Here is a 16,923-nt window from a genome sequence, read left to right on the forward strand (position 1 = left end):
CACAGATTTAAAAAATCTAAAAAGCAATAACAAAATAAAAATATTGATATGTGTAAGAGAAAACACCAGAAGAACTTAGTTTTATGCCAGAATGCAAGGTTGTTTTAACTTTTGGAAATTATTCAAAAGAATTCACTATATGTATATGAAGGGAAAAAATCATACTAACATTTTGATAGATATAGAAAATGCATTCTATTAAATCCAGTACCCATACTCAATAAATTTCACAGCAAAAGTCTCAGAAAAGTAGGAATAAAAGGTGTACTGAGTTCAACAGCGTCCCCACAAAATTCAAGTCCATCCAGAACATCAGAATGTGAGCTCTTTTGGAAACAGAATTTTTGCAGATGTAATTAATAAGAATCAAGATAACACAAAGATAACACACTGAACTAGGATGGACTTTAAATCCAATAGATGTCCTTATATGAGATGAAAAAGGACACAAAGAGACACAAGGAAGGAGGCTATGTGAAGAGAGAGGCAGAGATTAGAATTAGGTTGTCACAAACCAAGAAATGACAGGAGCCACCATGAGATAGAAAAGGCAAAGAAAAAAAATCTCACCTAGAGTATTCAGAGGTGATGTGGACCTGTCAATACCTTGATTTTGGATTTCTAGCCTCCAGAACTTTGAGAAAATTATTTCCTGGATTTTTAAGCCAGCAAGCTCCTGGTCATTTGTTACAGTAACCCTAGAAAAAAGATAAAAGGGAACTCTTTCTGATAAACAGTATGTAAACAAAGACTACAGGATACGGTGCAGGTAATATGATATATTAAGAGCTGTCCCTTTAGATTAGAAATATGACCACATTCCTCTTACTATTACTTAACTATTTTTATTTTTTATTTTACAAAGTATCTCACAAGTACAATAAAACAAAAAAATTAAATAAAATGTATTAAAATGGAATATTATGGGTGGTGGGGCACGATGGCAGTAGAGTAGGGTCCCCAAGTCACCTGTCCCCACCAACTTACCTAGATAACTTTAAAATCATTCTGAAAACCTATGAATTCGGCCTCAGACTTAAAGAGAGAACAGCTGGAATGCTACAGAGAAAAGAGTTCAGGCTTCTAATAAGGTAGGAAGATGGAAAAAATACAATAAAAAAGAATACAGTGGGGGAAGGGCCCACGAGGAGCCGGGCTAAGGCTGGGTGGCAAGAGACTCCAGGACAGAAAAGCCCAGCCTTGGAGAAGCAGGAACTTTAAAAATCTTCCCCAATGGAAAGGCGCTTACAAGGAACTCGGGCAGGATCCCAGAAGGGGCAGTGGAGCCTCCAGGTTCCGGAGTCACTAACATAGGAGGTGCACCCCAGGGTAGACCGTGCCACACACCATGGGCCCCAGGCTGAAAAGGGCTGGAGCTTGCTCCCAAGCAGCCCCGGGAGCAGCTCAGGCAGCCGCTCCAGGCTGAGGGGACTGCGCGGCCACGGGAGCACAATTCCAGTGGCCAGGCCCCAGATCCCAGGGTGCCGGGGGACACAGCCCACAATCCTGCATTCCCCCTGGGACAGCTGTAGGCTGGGAGGGCACAGGACAGTGATGATGCTCCTGCCACCAGGCACCCCCGAGCTGTGCAGATCAGCAACCGCACCGGTGGAGCATCCAGACCAGTGCAGACTAGGAGACTGTGGTAGTTACTGTGGGAACTGACTCCAGGGCAGGAGGGCGGGCCACTGCCTCTGTTATTCCTCCTTGTGATACTCTGTGCCTGGGACGGAGCAGGGCCGCCAGGGAACAGGGGCATCACAGGATGAACAGGTCTTACTGAGCTGTGCACCTGGCAGGGGGCAGGGCAGCTCCCTCAGGTGCACACACCTGAGAATCAGCACAGAAGGACCCTCCCCCAGAAGACCAGTGGGAAGGATGGGGGAAGAGCAAGTTCTCGACCCAGCAGCGCTAGAAAGCTCCAGGGAAAGTCAAGGAATTGACAATATATAAAACCAGAGGATAACTCTCCTTATTTGTTTTTTGTTCTTGTTTTGTATTCTTTGTCTTTTTTAATTGTGGTTGTTTGTTTTTTCCCTTTTTTTCACTTTTTTTCTTCCTTTTTCCAGTACAACTTGTTTTTAGCCACTCTGCACTGAGCAAAATGACTAGAAAGAAGAACTCACCACAAAACAAAGAATCAGAAATAGTAGTCTCTGCCACAGAGTTACAGAATTTGGATGAGACAGAGAGAACCATAGGGAGGGGAGGAGAGTAAATGAGAATAACAAGAAGACATGACTTGGTCAAATCTCCATGGAAAACATGTTAACTGGATCTCCTCTAGTGGTCCCTATTAGAAGATAGATAATGGAATGTTAGCAGGATGTACTTTGTCATTTTAGTTTGCTTATGTTAAATGAACACAGAGTTCATGTTTTATGAAACAGAACCCACAACAAAATATTAATGTTCACTATGTACATATGGGAATATAAAGACAAGATATGTCATGACCAAAATACTTCCCTTTTTGTAAGTGATATCATTCATGTATTACTGGATACTTCATCTGTTATATCTGGGCCAGGTAACATCGTAGTGCAACATGAGAGAACCTGGGGAATTATGTTGGCACTCTCAGACATCTGCTTCACTAATGTCTTGCAGTTATCTGTATCCTTGAATTATTAGAAAAGTTCAAAACTCTGTTTTGTCTTCAGTATGATAATCAGACCCTTTATTTTATCTCAGTCATAAAAACTTTCATGCTTTAAAATATATATTTAAATATGTATTTATATATGTATGAATATATTTAAATAATTCATATTTATCATATAAATATAAATATGTTTTTATATTTTATTATATAAATTATATTATATATAATATATTAAATTATATATAAACATATATGTTTATTAATATATTTAAATATACTTATTAATAAATATTAAATATTTTATATGTTATATAATATATATTAAAATATATAAAATCTTTATATATATAAAAGATCTTATATATTTATTTGGGAGAGAGAGAGCATGAGTGCACACAAGCCAGGGAAGGGTGAGAAGCAGACTCCCCACTGATCATGGAGCTTAATGCAGGGCTTGATCCCAGAATCCTGGGATCATGGCCTCAGCCAAAGACAGGTGCTTAACTGACTGAACCACTCAGCGCTCCTTTAATATCTATTTCTAAAGGAGATTTATTTTTTCTTTCCTTTTTTTTTTTTAAAGATTTTATTTATTCATTCATGAGAGACACAGAGAGAGAGAGGTAGAGACACAGGCAGAGGGAGAAGCAGGCTCCATGCAGGGAGTCCGATGTGGGACTCGATCCTGGGTCTCCAGGATCACACCCTGGGCTGAAGGCGGCACTAAACCGCTAAGCCACCGGGCCACCCTCTAATGGAGATTTAGAATGCTTTTTTCTTGTTACTTGTTAGGAGAATTTCCTATAATTGTTTAAGTATTTTTTCTTTTTTATTGGAGTGGAGTGTGTCAGGTTTCAACCAGGAGAGTGAAATTATACATTTATTTGAACGATAAAAATTTAATTTAAAGAATCATTGGGTATAATGTGTTGAACTACATAGTTAAAAGGATAAATGGAAGCTCTCCTCAGCTAATCTCATCCCTCACAAGGGATCCATGAATGAAGGTGATGGTAGAATCATGGTAGAAAGGAAGGCTATGTACAGGCTCTACAGAGTCAGCTTTTTGTGACATGAGTTTGTGCTAATTACTACCACTGTGGAATATTTGACCTGTCAGCAGCACAGGGAGATCCTTGAAATAGTACCATGTTTTAAGAACTGGAATCAATCACTTGAGGGGAGTTACTGACACTGAGCCCTTTCTTAACTGGAGGAGACAGAGATTGATTCTTATGAGGATTCATATGTATTTTTTGACTATGCATTATTTTTCCTACTTTGAGTGGCTTTGCCCGGTACCACTATCCAAATGTTCACAATGTCTGATTTCCAATAGGAATATTGCATAATATTTCCTTAAGCCAGGACTACTCACTTTATAGCTGAGAAAGTACACGAAAGCATGCATAATTAAGGAACCCATTTTTCCTTTCTATGTTGCATGATTGGAAGCTGTACATCTCATAGAACATTGGAAGAGCCTGTTAAAGTTACGATTGAGGCGCCAGCTTGAAGAAGATACCCTGCAGAGCTGGTGTCTGTGCTTCAGGATATATGCTTTGATCTAGTGACATTTTTAGATGGTGCTGGGTCCCCTGTGGATAAAATATATAGATCTTGCAACCAAAGAGATGGAGAAAATAGTAGTGTCTTTTATCATACATTTCAGTGAAGTTCTTGTGCAGTTTCTGTTTCCTGCCCTCAAATTTTAGGTTTGGCAGTAATGGGGAAGATGGTTCTTTTGGGAAACACAGTTTGAGTTATAATATACCTATAATGTTTAACTGCTTTTATGTCATTTGGGGTTCCTCATATTGGAAGACCAACATTCAGAATATTGAGATATCTCAGTTTTATCCCATATGGGATAAATACCAGGTTGCTGCTTCTTAATGGGTGATACAGCAAAGAGTTTGTGTAAAATTAGGGATTCACTGAGGTATCTCTTGTTGACTCCATGATGGATGATAACTGTAGCAACAGTAGATTGGCAAGAACACTTTAACTGGAGCTCAAACTGCTTACCAACAAATGGGCCCACCTCAGCAGGCAAATAACATAGATCATCAGAAGAACTGCTCTGGGATAGGAGGATTTAGAAAGGGTAATAGAGGAGAATATAATTATCAACCATGAGCAACAGTGCTACTGTAGCTTTCCTATTTCAAGTCTTCCTTTTGTAAAATCAAAAATAGTTATTATTTTGAAGAATCTATGACAGGATAAGCTAAAGGGGAACTAAGTTCTTTAAAAAGTGGCCTTGGCATTTCTTACTTCCAAACAAGATGTTTCTCTGCTGTCAGCACCTGAAAGTCTGTGTCATGTTTCTTCCTCTGGCTTCATGTAATGCACAGTATTCTCTATGGGAAATACTGGACATACTAAGGAGTTAATACAACCTTTAAAAATGAAAAAGTAGGGGCACCTGAGTGGCTCAGTGGTTGAACATCTACCTTCAGCTCAGGGTGTGACCCTGAGGTCTGGGGATCTAGTCCCACATCGGGCTCCCTGCAGGGAGCCTGCTTCTCTCTCTGCTCTGTCTCACTCTGTTTGTCTCTCATAAATAAACAAAGTCTTTAAAAAAGTGAAAAAGTAGGTGCACCTGAGTTACTCAGTCATTTCCGCTCAGGTTGTGATCTCAGAATCTTGGGATCAAGCCCTGTATCAGACTCTGTGTTCAGCCCCAAGTCTGCTTGTTCCTATCCTGCTCTATACCCCTAAGCAGGCATTTATCACTTGATTATGTGGGGAAAGACCAGACATAGAGAAATATATATGGACTGAATATATATGGATTTCTCAGACATGAAAAATATATATGGACGCTCTCTCTCTTTTTCTAAAATAAGTAAACAATAAGTCTTTTAAAATGTAAAAGCTGTGGTCCTCAAGACAGTGTGGTACTGGCACAAAAACAGGCACATAGATCAATGGAACAGAATAGAGAATCCAGAAGTGGACCCTGAACTTTATGGTCAACTAATATTCGATAAAGGAGGAAAGACTATCCATTGGAAGAAAGACAGTCTCTTCAATAAATGGTGCTGGGAAATTGGACATCCACATGCAAAAGAATGAAGCTAGACCACTCTCTTGCACCATACACAAAGATAAACTCAAAATGGATGAAAGATCTAAATGTGAGACAAGATTCCCTCAAAATCCTAGAGGAGAACACAGGCAACACCCTTTTTGAACTCGGCCACAGTAACTTCTTGCAAGATACATCCACGAAGGCAAAAGAAACAAAAGCAAAAATGAACTATTGGGACTTCATCAAGATAAGAAGCTTTTGCACAGCAAAGGATACAGTCAATAAAACTAAAAGACAACCTACAGATGGGAGAAGGTATTTGCAAATGACATATCAGATAAAGGGCAGTTTCCAAGATCTATAAAGAACTTATTAAACTCAACACCAAAGAAACAAAAAGTCCAATCATGAAATGGGCAAAAGACATGAACAGAAATCTCACAGAGGAAAACATAGACATGGCCAACAAGCTCATGAGAAAATGCTCTGCATCACTTGCCATCGGGGAAATACAAATCAAAACCACAATGAGATCCCACCTCACACTAGTGAGAATGGGGAAAATTAACAAGGCAGGAAACCACAAATGTTGGAGAGGATGCGGAGAAAGGGGAACCCTCTTGCATTGTGGGTGGGAATGTGAACTGGTGCAGCCACTCTGGAAAACTGTGTGGAGGTTGCTCAAAGAGTTAAAAATAGACCTGCCCTACGACCCAGCAATTGCACTGCTGGGGATTTACCCCAAAGATTCAGATGCAGTGAAACGCTGGGACACCTGCACCCCAATGTTTATAGGAGCAATGTCCACAATAGCCAAACTGTGGAAGGAGCCTCGGTGTCCATCGAAAGTTGAATAGTTAAGGAAGATGTGGTCTATATATAAAATGGAATATTAGCCAGTAAAAACGATGGTTTGCTTTTGGGTGGATGGAACTGGAGAGTTTTATGCTGAGTGAAGTAAGTCATTTAGAGAAGGACAAACATTATACGGTCTCATTCATTTGGGGAATATAAATGATAGTGAAAGGGAATAGAAGGGAAGGGAGAAGAAATGTGTGGGAAATGTCAGAAAGGGAGACAGAACATAAAAACTCCTAACTCTTGGAAACAAACTAGGGCTGGTGGAAGGGGAGGAGGGTGGGGGGTGGGGGTGAATGGGTGATGGGCACTGAGGGGGACACTTGATGGGATGAGCACTGGGTGTTGTTCTGTACGTTGGTAAATTGAACACCAATAAAAAATAAATTTATTATTAAAAAAATAAAAATAAAAATAAAAAATGTAAGTATTCCAGCCCCTTTCCCTTCAACTGGGACAATTCTAAGCCATAGAATTTATGGAGTCTCCCATAGGTCCATTGTAAGCTTGCACCCTAATCACATTTATCCACATAAGTAGCCTTCACTTCTCTGTCTCATTTTCTATTCACTTAATCATATTTTTGAAAATAAACTTCTAAATAAACTACTGGCAATCACATTTTGTCTTTGGATCTTCTTCTGAGGGAACACAACCTGAGTAAATAGATGGAATTGCTAGTCCCATGTATATTTGATATAATCATTCCTGACATTACGCAAAGCATGTCTGTAGTTCATTTGCAAACTTATAGAAAACAGAAGAGATATCATTATATCCTTCTATTGTCAAAATTATCACAATTTCAATCATAAATATTATTTAGTAGATAGTGATGCTGTCTCCTAAAATAACCCATATCATTTCCCACAATAGTAGAGGTTATAAATAAATGTTCTAATACTAGGAGTCTATTCAATGAGATAGGTATGTCTGGCCATGTTCAGTGAGCATCTGCCTTCACTGGAAGTATCCAAATGGCTAATGGATGTATAGGTTTAGAGCTCCAAAGTCAGATTCAGTCAGCAAAATGTGAAATCATGTCCCTGCTTGTTCAATCTTCTTGTTGCTACCTTTACATCTTTGTTCTATAATGTATAGATGGCAGGATTCAAGACATGGTTGATAGCAAAGTCAGCAGTGAACAGGCATTTATCACTTGATGATGTGGGAAAACACCAGACATAGAGAAATATATATGGACTGAAAAATAGAACCACCACAGTGATGTGAGCTGACTCAGTGACAAGTACCTGGATAAGTCTTTTGAAGAACATTTCCAGACAGTGACTAAAATGAAGGTATAGGAAAGATTAGCAGAAAGAAGGTACTCATGCTCGTGACATTACTGCTGGCAGCAATAATAAACTCAAACTTGGCTCCAGGCATGCATGCAAGTTTTATTATTCTAGGAGAGTTAGAAGCTTTTTGCTTTATTAGGACCTCAAAAGCACAAGTTCATAATGAAAACAAAGTGAGACACACGCAGGTCAGCCCAATGACCCAGCTAGTAGTTACAAATGAAACACGTACTGTAGAATTCCTGATGTTCAGGTAGTGAAGAGGCCTACAGATTGCAATGTACCTGTCAAATGCCATGGTTATGAGCAGCAGCATCTCTACTCCTCCCATGACGTGGATGAAGCATATCTGTGTCATGCAGCTTTGGAAAGGAATTATCTTGCATTCATTTAAAAGGTCTGTAATCATCTTAGACATTGTGATAAAGAAAAGATCCATATCAATGAGGTGCAGATTAGCTAGGAGGAAGTACATTGGAAAATGTAAACGGAAGTCTAAAATTACCAAAAAGAAAATGAAGAGATTTCCTCGGATGATCTCTTAAAGAGATGAAGGAGAATATCAACATGAGAAAAGCTTAGTTTCCCAAGAACTAGAGAGTCCCAGTAACACAGACTCAGAAACAAGAGGCTCTCTCAATGAGTCAGGTGAGAGCATCTTTTCTTCCTCTATCTGAAGAGATTTGTGTGTGTGGTTATCTGAAAACTATAATGACCTCTCTTGAGGTGGTTGCCCTACAGGGGTCTGCAGGTAATCCTCAGTGCCTGCCCCCACCTCTTCACATTACTCCTAGTCCTATAAGCAGGCTCAAGTCCCATAGAGCTCCAGTGATTCAGAGGCAAAATGGAATTCATGACCAGATGCAATGCACACCAAGAGAACTGCAATACTTTCCATATGATTATCATCAGACACCTAGAACATATGTATGGGAATAGATCCTAGGAGTAGTAGACTGGGACACAAGAAATATAATGTTGGAGTCGTTGTAACAGTTTGCTTTATTTGGTTGACTACAAATTAGACCCAATGTTAGAATACATAGAGTGGGACTCATCTGCCAGAATCTCCTTTTGTTACTCTTAAAAGTAAAAAAAAAAAAAAAAAAAAAAAAAGGCAAAAACAATCTTCAAAAAATACTGTTAAACAATACTGTTAAAAGTAACAAATACTGTTAGAAGTTATTCAAAGGCTGAGGAAGATTGCCGTGCTACAATTATTGACGCAATTTTCCCCTTCCTGTTATTTTCATCAATTTCTTTCCTCATTATTCAAGAGCTTTCTTTTGCCTTCATGTAAAATATAAATAAGCAGATAGATAGATGATAGATAGATAGATACATAGATTGATAGATAGGCAGATCTATAGGTAGATAGACAATAGATTGAAAAAGAAATCTTACAGGGGAAGGAGATGGTAGTTTACAGAAAGGGATATGACCCCCCAGGTGACTCATTAACCACTTTTGTCCTTACTTTCTTTAGAAAACCATCACGTTTCTAGGAGACAATTCCCATAACAGACTGATTCTTGGCTGGCAGTGCCAAGTCTCTGAGTTGAAATTGGTCACTACCCAAGAACAATTAGTGCTGTTAATTAGCTGCTTTTATGATGGCAGTATTTTGTGTAACTCTTTGCACAGGGGAGACTCTTGCAGCAGGCAGAAACTTTCTGAGTTGTCCTGACTCCCTGAAGGTACATTTGCTTTATGCCCCCAGGCAGAGGAGCACAATTCTCCTGCTTATTGCATTTCAGTATTAAAAATCCATATACATTGATGTGAGTAGCTTCTATGAACAGTAGTTAAATGTAAGTCTCCAGACAAGAGTCGGAGATTTTATGCTACTGCTCATTCACCATGCTTGAACTTTGATTTTGTGATTCTTTTTTTTTTTTAAAGATTGTATTTATTCATGAGAGACTGAGAGACACAGAGAGTGAGAGGAGAAATAGATTTTTTTAATAAATTAATTTTTATTGGTGTTCAATTTACCAACATACAGAATAACACCCAGTGCTCATCCCGTCAAGTGTCCCCCTTAGTGCCCGTCACCCATTCACCCCCACCCCCTGCCCTCCTCCCCTTCCACCACCCCTAGTTCATTTCCCAGAGTTAGGAGTCTTCGTGTTTTGTCTCCCTTTCTGGTACTTCCCACTCATTTTCTCTCCTTTCCCCTTTATTCCCTGTCACTATTTTTTATATTCCCCAAATGAATGAGAACATACACTGTTTGTCCTTCTCCGATTGACTTACTTCACTCAGTATAATACCCTCCAGTTCCATCCACGTTGAAGCAAATGGTGGGTATTTGTCGTTTCTAATGGCTGAGGAATATTCCATTGTATACATAAACCACCTCTTCTTTATCCATCATCTTTCGATGGACACCGAGGCTCCTTCCACAGTTTGGCTATTGTGGACATCGGGGTGCAGGTGTCCCGGTGTTTCATTGCATCTGTATCTTTGGGGTAAATCCCCAGCAGTGCAATTGCTGGGTCGTAGGGCAGGTCTATTTTTAACTCTTTGAGCAACCTCCACACAGTTTTCCAGAGTGGCTGCACCAGTTCACATTCCCACCAACAGTGTAAGAGGGTTCCCCTTTCTCCGCATCCTCTCCAACATTTGTGGTTTCCTGCCTTGTTAATTTTCCCCATTCTCACTAGTGTGAGGTGGTATCTCATTGTGGTTTTGATTTGTATTTCCCTGATGGCAAGTGATGCAGAGCATTTTCTCATGTGCATGTTGGCCATGTCCATGTCTTCCTCTGTGAGATTTCTCTTCATGTCTTTTGCCCATTTCATGATTAGATTGTTTGTTTCTTTGATGCTGAGTTTAATAAGTTCTTTATAGATCTTGGAAACTAGCCCTTTATCTGATAGGTCATTTGCAAATCTCTTCTCCCATCTGTAGGTTGTCTTTTAGTTTTGTTGACTGTATCATTTGCTGTGCAAAAGCTTCTTATCTTGATGAAGTCCCAATAGTTCATTTTTGCTTTTGTTTCTTTTGCCTTTGTGGATGTATCTTGCAAGAAGTTACTGTGGCCGAGTTCAAAAAGGGTGTTGCCTGTGTTCTCCTCTAGGATTTTGATGGAATCTTGTCTCACATTTAGATCTTTCATCCATTTTGAGTTTATCTTTGTGTCTGGTGCAAGAGAGTGGTCTAGTTTCATTCTTCTGCATGTGGATGTCCAATTTTCCCAGCACCATCTATTGAAGAGACTGTCTTTCTTCCAATGGATAGTCTTTCCTCCTTTATCGAATATTAGTTGACCATAAAGTTCAGGGTCCACTTCTGGGTTCTCTATTCTGTTCCATTGATCTATGTGTCTGTTTTTGTGCCAGTACCACAGTGTCTTGATGACCACAACTTTGTAGTACAACCTGATATCTGGCATTGTGATGCCCCCAGCTATGGTTTTCTTTTTAAAATTTCCCCTGGCTATTCGGGGTCTTTTCTGATTCCACACAAATCTTAAAATAATTTGTTCTAACTCTCTGAAGAAAGTCCATGGTATTTTGATAGGGATTGCATTAAATGTGTAAATTGCCCTGGGTAACATTGACATTTTCACAATATTAATTCTGCCAATCCATGAGCATGGAATATTTTTCCATCTCTTTGTGTCTTCCTCAGTTTCTTTCAGACGTGTTCTATAGTTTTTAGGGTATAGATCCTTTACTTCTTTGGTGAGGTTTATTCCTAGGTATCTTATGCTTTTGGGTGCAATTGTAAATGGGATTCTTTAATCACAAGATGAAACACACAGAAAGTAGTAAACAACAAATTTATAGCTAATCAACTTTTATAAAGTAATCATAACCCAGGTCAAGATGTCAACTATGTCCGCTATCCCATCACAGAAATCTCTGTGATTCATCCAAATTACAATTACATTTCCCCTCAAAGGGAACCATGATTCTGTTTTGGTAAAAACATCCTTGCATTTTGTCCCCAGCTTCATCTCCCAATATGCATCCCACTATACTTTGTCTTGGCCTTTTTTTCTTTTAATATACCTTTCAAATCTTTTCTAGTATAGATTTCCCTCCAATCTTTTTCTTTTCCTTAAGTTTATTTGTTGAAGAACATGAGCTTTTTACACTTGATTTCCCATACTCTGAAATTTTCTGATTGTAGGCATTCGTTGCAGTTTAGCATTGTCCCTGACCTTTGTACTGTCCAAATGGCAGCTGGATCCAGGTGTTAACCAAACACAAGTTTGATCCCATTTTTGATAACATTATGGGTGGCCTGGAGGCATAGTTATGACTTTCCTTTCTCTTGTTAGCAGCTATTAATGCTCCATATGTGTACATATATTTACATGTGTACATATGTATATGTATGTGAATGTATGTAAGTATGTTGGTAGATGAGAGAGAGAGAGATAGAGGGACATTGATCATCCAATACTGTCCAGCCCAGAGGGCTTCTTTTTCCCTTCTACTATTCCATATTTATCTCTCTCCTTTCACTATCCAAAAGAGATTCCAGGTCCTAACACTATAAATATATTTTTTTCATTTGCTTAATCCTACATTTCACACAAAATTGTTTCAGAATTATTATATCCATACCACTATAAAAAAGAAAAGTAATTGTTAAGACAATTTTCTTGTGATCATTTTAGTTTTTAAATTAATAGTACATAGTTAAAATATTATCTTCAGAAGCTAATTGGAAAGGAAAAAGAACAGTACTCAAAAGAAGTTAGTTGGATTAGTTATTATATTTCCTCTTTAGTTTGACTGTGCTGAAGGTAATTTACTGAAGGTAATTTGGGGTCATTCATTTCTCTTTGCATTCAGGTTTAGAGTCTTTTAACAACTTACCTTTGTTAATGTTAATATTTGTTTACTTTGTTACCTTTGTGTTAATGCCAAGTTTTGTACATGTGAAAGATTAATATGACTAAATTCAAAATTATGCATTCTTAGAGAATGTCCCATTCTCCCTCCTATCTCTCCTACATTCCCTTTTACCAGTTGTAAGTAACAGAAGACATCAGATTCTAGTGTATAACTGTCATTTTTCTTTTTTGAACAAATTAATGCTTTCTCTTTTGTGTGTGGTTGTATAATGTGTATTGTTTAGTTTTAAGTTTTTAATTTAAGTCCATTTAATATATAGTGTTTTATTAGTTTCAGTGTACACTACAATGATTCAGTGATTTCATATATTGCCCAATGATCATCCCAAAAAGTGCACTCTTTAATCCCATCACCTATATAACTCATCCCGTTACCCACCTCACCTCTGATAAGCGTCAGATTATTCTCTATAGTTAAGAGTCAATTTCTTGGTTTGCCTTTCTTTATCTCTTTTATGGCTAATACTCCATTGTGCATATGCACCACTTCTTTCTTCATTCATCAATCCATGGACACTTGAGCTGCTTCTGTATCTTGGCTGCTGTGAATAATACTGCTACAAACATAGGGGTGCGTGTATCCCTTGAGTCCATGTTTTTGTATTCCTTTGTTAAGTACCTGGTAGTGTGATTGCTGGATCATAGGGTAGTTCTATTTTTGACTTTTCGAGGAACCTCTATATCATTTTCTTTTTTTTTTCTTCTTTTTTTTCTATATCATTTTCCAGAGTGGCTGCACCAGTTTGCATTCCCACCAAGAGTGCATCTGTGTTTCTTTTTCTTTTTAAAAATTTTTTTTTGGTGTTCAGTTTGCCAACATATAGCATAACATCCAGTGCTCATCCCATCAAGTGCCCCCCTCAGTGCCCGTCACCCATTCCCCCCCACCCCCGCCCACCTCCCTTTCCACAACCCCTTGTTCGTTTCCCAGAGTTAGGAGTCTCTCATGTTCTGTCTCCCTCCCTGATATTTCTCACTCATTTTCTCTCCTTTCCCCTTTATTCCCTTTCACTATTTTTTATATTCCCCAAATGAATGAGACCATATAATGTTTGTCCTTTTTCTTTACATCCTTGCTGACACTTGTTTCTTGTGTTGTTGATTTTAGCCATTTTGATGGGTGTGAGGTGATATTTCACTGTAGTTTGATTTGTATTTCCATGATGGCAGCGATGATAAACATCTTTTCATGTGTCTGTTGGTCTTTTGTATGCCTTCTGGAAGAAATATGTGTTCGTGTCTTCTGCCCATTTTTTAAATTGGAGTATTGTTTTCTGGGTGTTGAGTTTTAGAAGTTCTTTATATATTTTAAACACTAATCCTTTATATCTTCTCCCATTCCTTAGGTTGCCTCTTGGTTTTGTTCATTGTTGCCTTCGCTGTGCAGAACTTTTTATTTTGTTGTAATCCAATAGTTTATTTTTGCTTCTGTTTCCCTTGCATCAGGAGACATACCTGGTAAGATGTTGCTATGGCCTATGTCAAAAAAGTTATTGCCTGTGTTCTCTTCTAGGATTTTTATGATTTCAGTTCTCATTTTGAGGTCTTTAATCTATTTTGAATTTATTTTTATGTACATAGTAAGAAAATGGTTTCATTCTTCTGTATGTTGCTCTCCAGTTTTTCCAACACCATTTGTTGATGAAACTATCTTTTTCTATTGGATATTCTTTCCTCTTTTGTTGAAGATTAATTTGCCATATAATTGTTGGCTCATTTCTCAGTTTTCTATTCTGTTCTATTGATCTCTATGTCTACTTTTCTGCCAATACAATACTTTTTAAAATTTTCATATATCATAATTTGGATATAACTTTCAGTAGTAAAACTTCCTGCTAAATAATGACAGTGATAAAAATAGCACTCATGTCCACCCTCAAATAATTTTCAGATCAATGTACATTGCAGAACATTAAACCAAGATAGACTGATATGCTGCCAACTTTCCAGGTGCAGACTTAAATTCACATGTTACATCTTCTTCCAAGGCCCAAAGAAGATCTCAGACTGATTCTTTGGACAGTTTACATTTTATAACAGTTTCCTCCTGACTCCTACCATGTTTTTGGTTTTGTAATCATTTAATCCCTTTCCTAAATTCAACCTATCCTCCCCACCACCTTAAAAGGTACATGAGAGTCTCCTAGTGATAGTGAACTGCTACCTCAGATTCACAGGATTATCCTTTTTTGGGCTCTGGGCATCACCACAGACTAACACTCAGGGGAGGGCAAGATGCCAACCCCATTTTACTGGCACACATACACAAAGTCTCTCTCCTGTAAATAAGAAAAGAAAGCAATCCCACAAAATGCTTCCCTATAAAAGACATGTAACAAAGAAGTAATGTCAATAAAATAGCTATCACTAAAACAAAGCTTTCATCAGTCAGTTTGGAGAACTTTGAAGGAGGAAAACGGCTTCAGGAAATAATAGTCCAGGTTCCTACAGTGTGGACACTGCTGGACTTTTTTTTTTTTTAATTTTTATTTATTTATGATAGGCACACAGTGAGAGAGAGAGAGAGACAGAGACACAGGCAGAGGGAGAAGCAGGCTCCATGCACTGGGAGCCCGACATGGGATTCGATCCTCGGTCTCCAGGATCGCGCCCTGGGCCAAAGGCAGGCGCCAAACCGCTGCGCCACCCAGGGATCCCACTGCTGGACTTTTTTATACACTCTGAGGAGTACTGCATCCTAATCCACATGTCAGTGATAGGCTTCCTGCAGTATTTACAGTGCAGGTGCACTTGATAACAAGGAGAGGCAGCCAGGATGTGTAGGTGTACATGTTGCCCAGTGATGGCCATGATGCAGATGTAATCACCTGAATCTCAGCCAGGAAGGTCATGTGCACTGTAAACAGGTACATGAGTCTCCCTTGAAGATGACATGGATCATCATATTCCATCTAATATGTCTTCAGGGGTTTAAGAACAGAGTTGTGTCCACCAGAAGGAACTATTCAAACATCAGGAGTGCTCAGTGGTAGGTGCTCAGGAGTGCACAGTTTACATTTCTGTGGCTAGCACTGAGGGCCAAAAGAGTGACCTTCCACAGGTCCTCGCCCTGGCCCATTTGGGCATTATCTGCCATCTACACATAGCAAGTGTTCAACTTATGCCTGGGGATGTGAGTAAGCAGCTTGGACAGGTCCAGCTGCCCCAGGAACCGCATGGGCTCATCTAAATGGCCCCCCTGTGCATTGGTAACCCAGCTGAACTGTAATCAAAGTGGCTGTTTTGGAACAGGTGGCCCTGGGCTGTGGCCTTTTTGTGGGGATCCAGATGGATGGCATTCTATAAGAATCTCCCAAAGTATCTTGAGGAGCTGGAGCTGCTGACATGGGCAGATAAGACGATGGAGGAGCCAGTGGGCAAGGACTGGCCAGAGTAGCAGAGGGGGAAAGAACTGTAAGCTATGGCACTGTTCTCTCCTGGGAGTTCTGCTGGTCCATGGAGTACAGCCAGGGAGATGATGGTTGAGGCCTCTCTGTGGCTTGTTTAGTGGCCTGCACTGTTTTGCCTCTCCCTTGCTTCTGTGTTCTTCTCAGACTTTTTCCTTTTTTCATCCTTTATCTGTTTCATCTTGTGCCAATCTGTGTACTCCTTTAAGTGGTCCTGTCTCCAGGGGCAGAGGCAGAAGACCAGATCCTATTCCTTCTTTGTTCCCACGTTTGCTTCTCCTTCCAGCTGCAGGCCTGGCCAGTGTAGTTAAACTGGATCAGGATGCTGCTCTCTCACTCACAGAAACACCACAGGTGCATCTGGATTCTCTGAGGGCAGTACTTATTATTGTACAGCACCTTTTGGTAGTCCTTCACTAGGTCCACTGGCCTTGTGAAGCTCTGTATCAGCAGCGCGGCACAAGGGGTTTCATTCTTGGTCATTTTGGTAGCTGTAACTTCCTCATGCTTCTGCTTGGCAACTGGGGGATTGCGGTGCCAGTCCCATGGACTGATGCCCACTGTAGCTCTGATGCCTGATGTACCTTCCACAGCCACTCTATAGCCCACTGCCAACCTCAGGCCACTCATTGGCCATTGCCGGGGTCCCGCTCTGTTTTCCTGCTTATCCCTGAGGCTGTTGGTGTACTTTTTTTTTTTAATATACATATATTTTTTAAATTTTTCTTTATTTATGATAGTCACACACACACACACAGAGAGGCAGAGACACAGGCAGAGGGAGAAGCAGCTCCACGCCGGGAGCCTGACGTGGGACTCGATCCCGGGTCCCCAGGATCACG

General features: G+C 39.6%; 2 pseudogenes; both read right to left on the reverse strand.

Moving 5' to 3' along the window:
- Nucleotides 1-7,522: 7,522 nt before the first annotated feature.
- On the reverse strand, nt 7,523-14,211 carry LOC121477589 (annotated as a pseudogene).
- Nucleotides 14,212-15,058: 847 nt separating this feature from the next.
- On the reverse strand, nt 15,059-16,711 carry LOC121477599 (annotated as a pseudogene).
- Between the last annotated feature and the right edge of the window lie 212 nt (nt 16,712-16,923).

Source organism: Vulpes lagopus, chromosome 2, assembly GCF_018345385.1.
Source record: "Vulpes lagopus strain Blue_001 chromosome 2, ASM1834538v1, whole genome shotgun sequence".
In the NCBI taxonomy this organism is placed as follows: Eukaryota; Metazoa; Chordata; class Mammalia; order Carnivora; family Canidae; genus Vulpes; species Vulpes lagopus.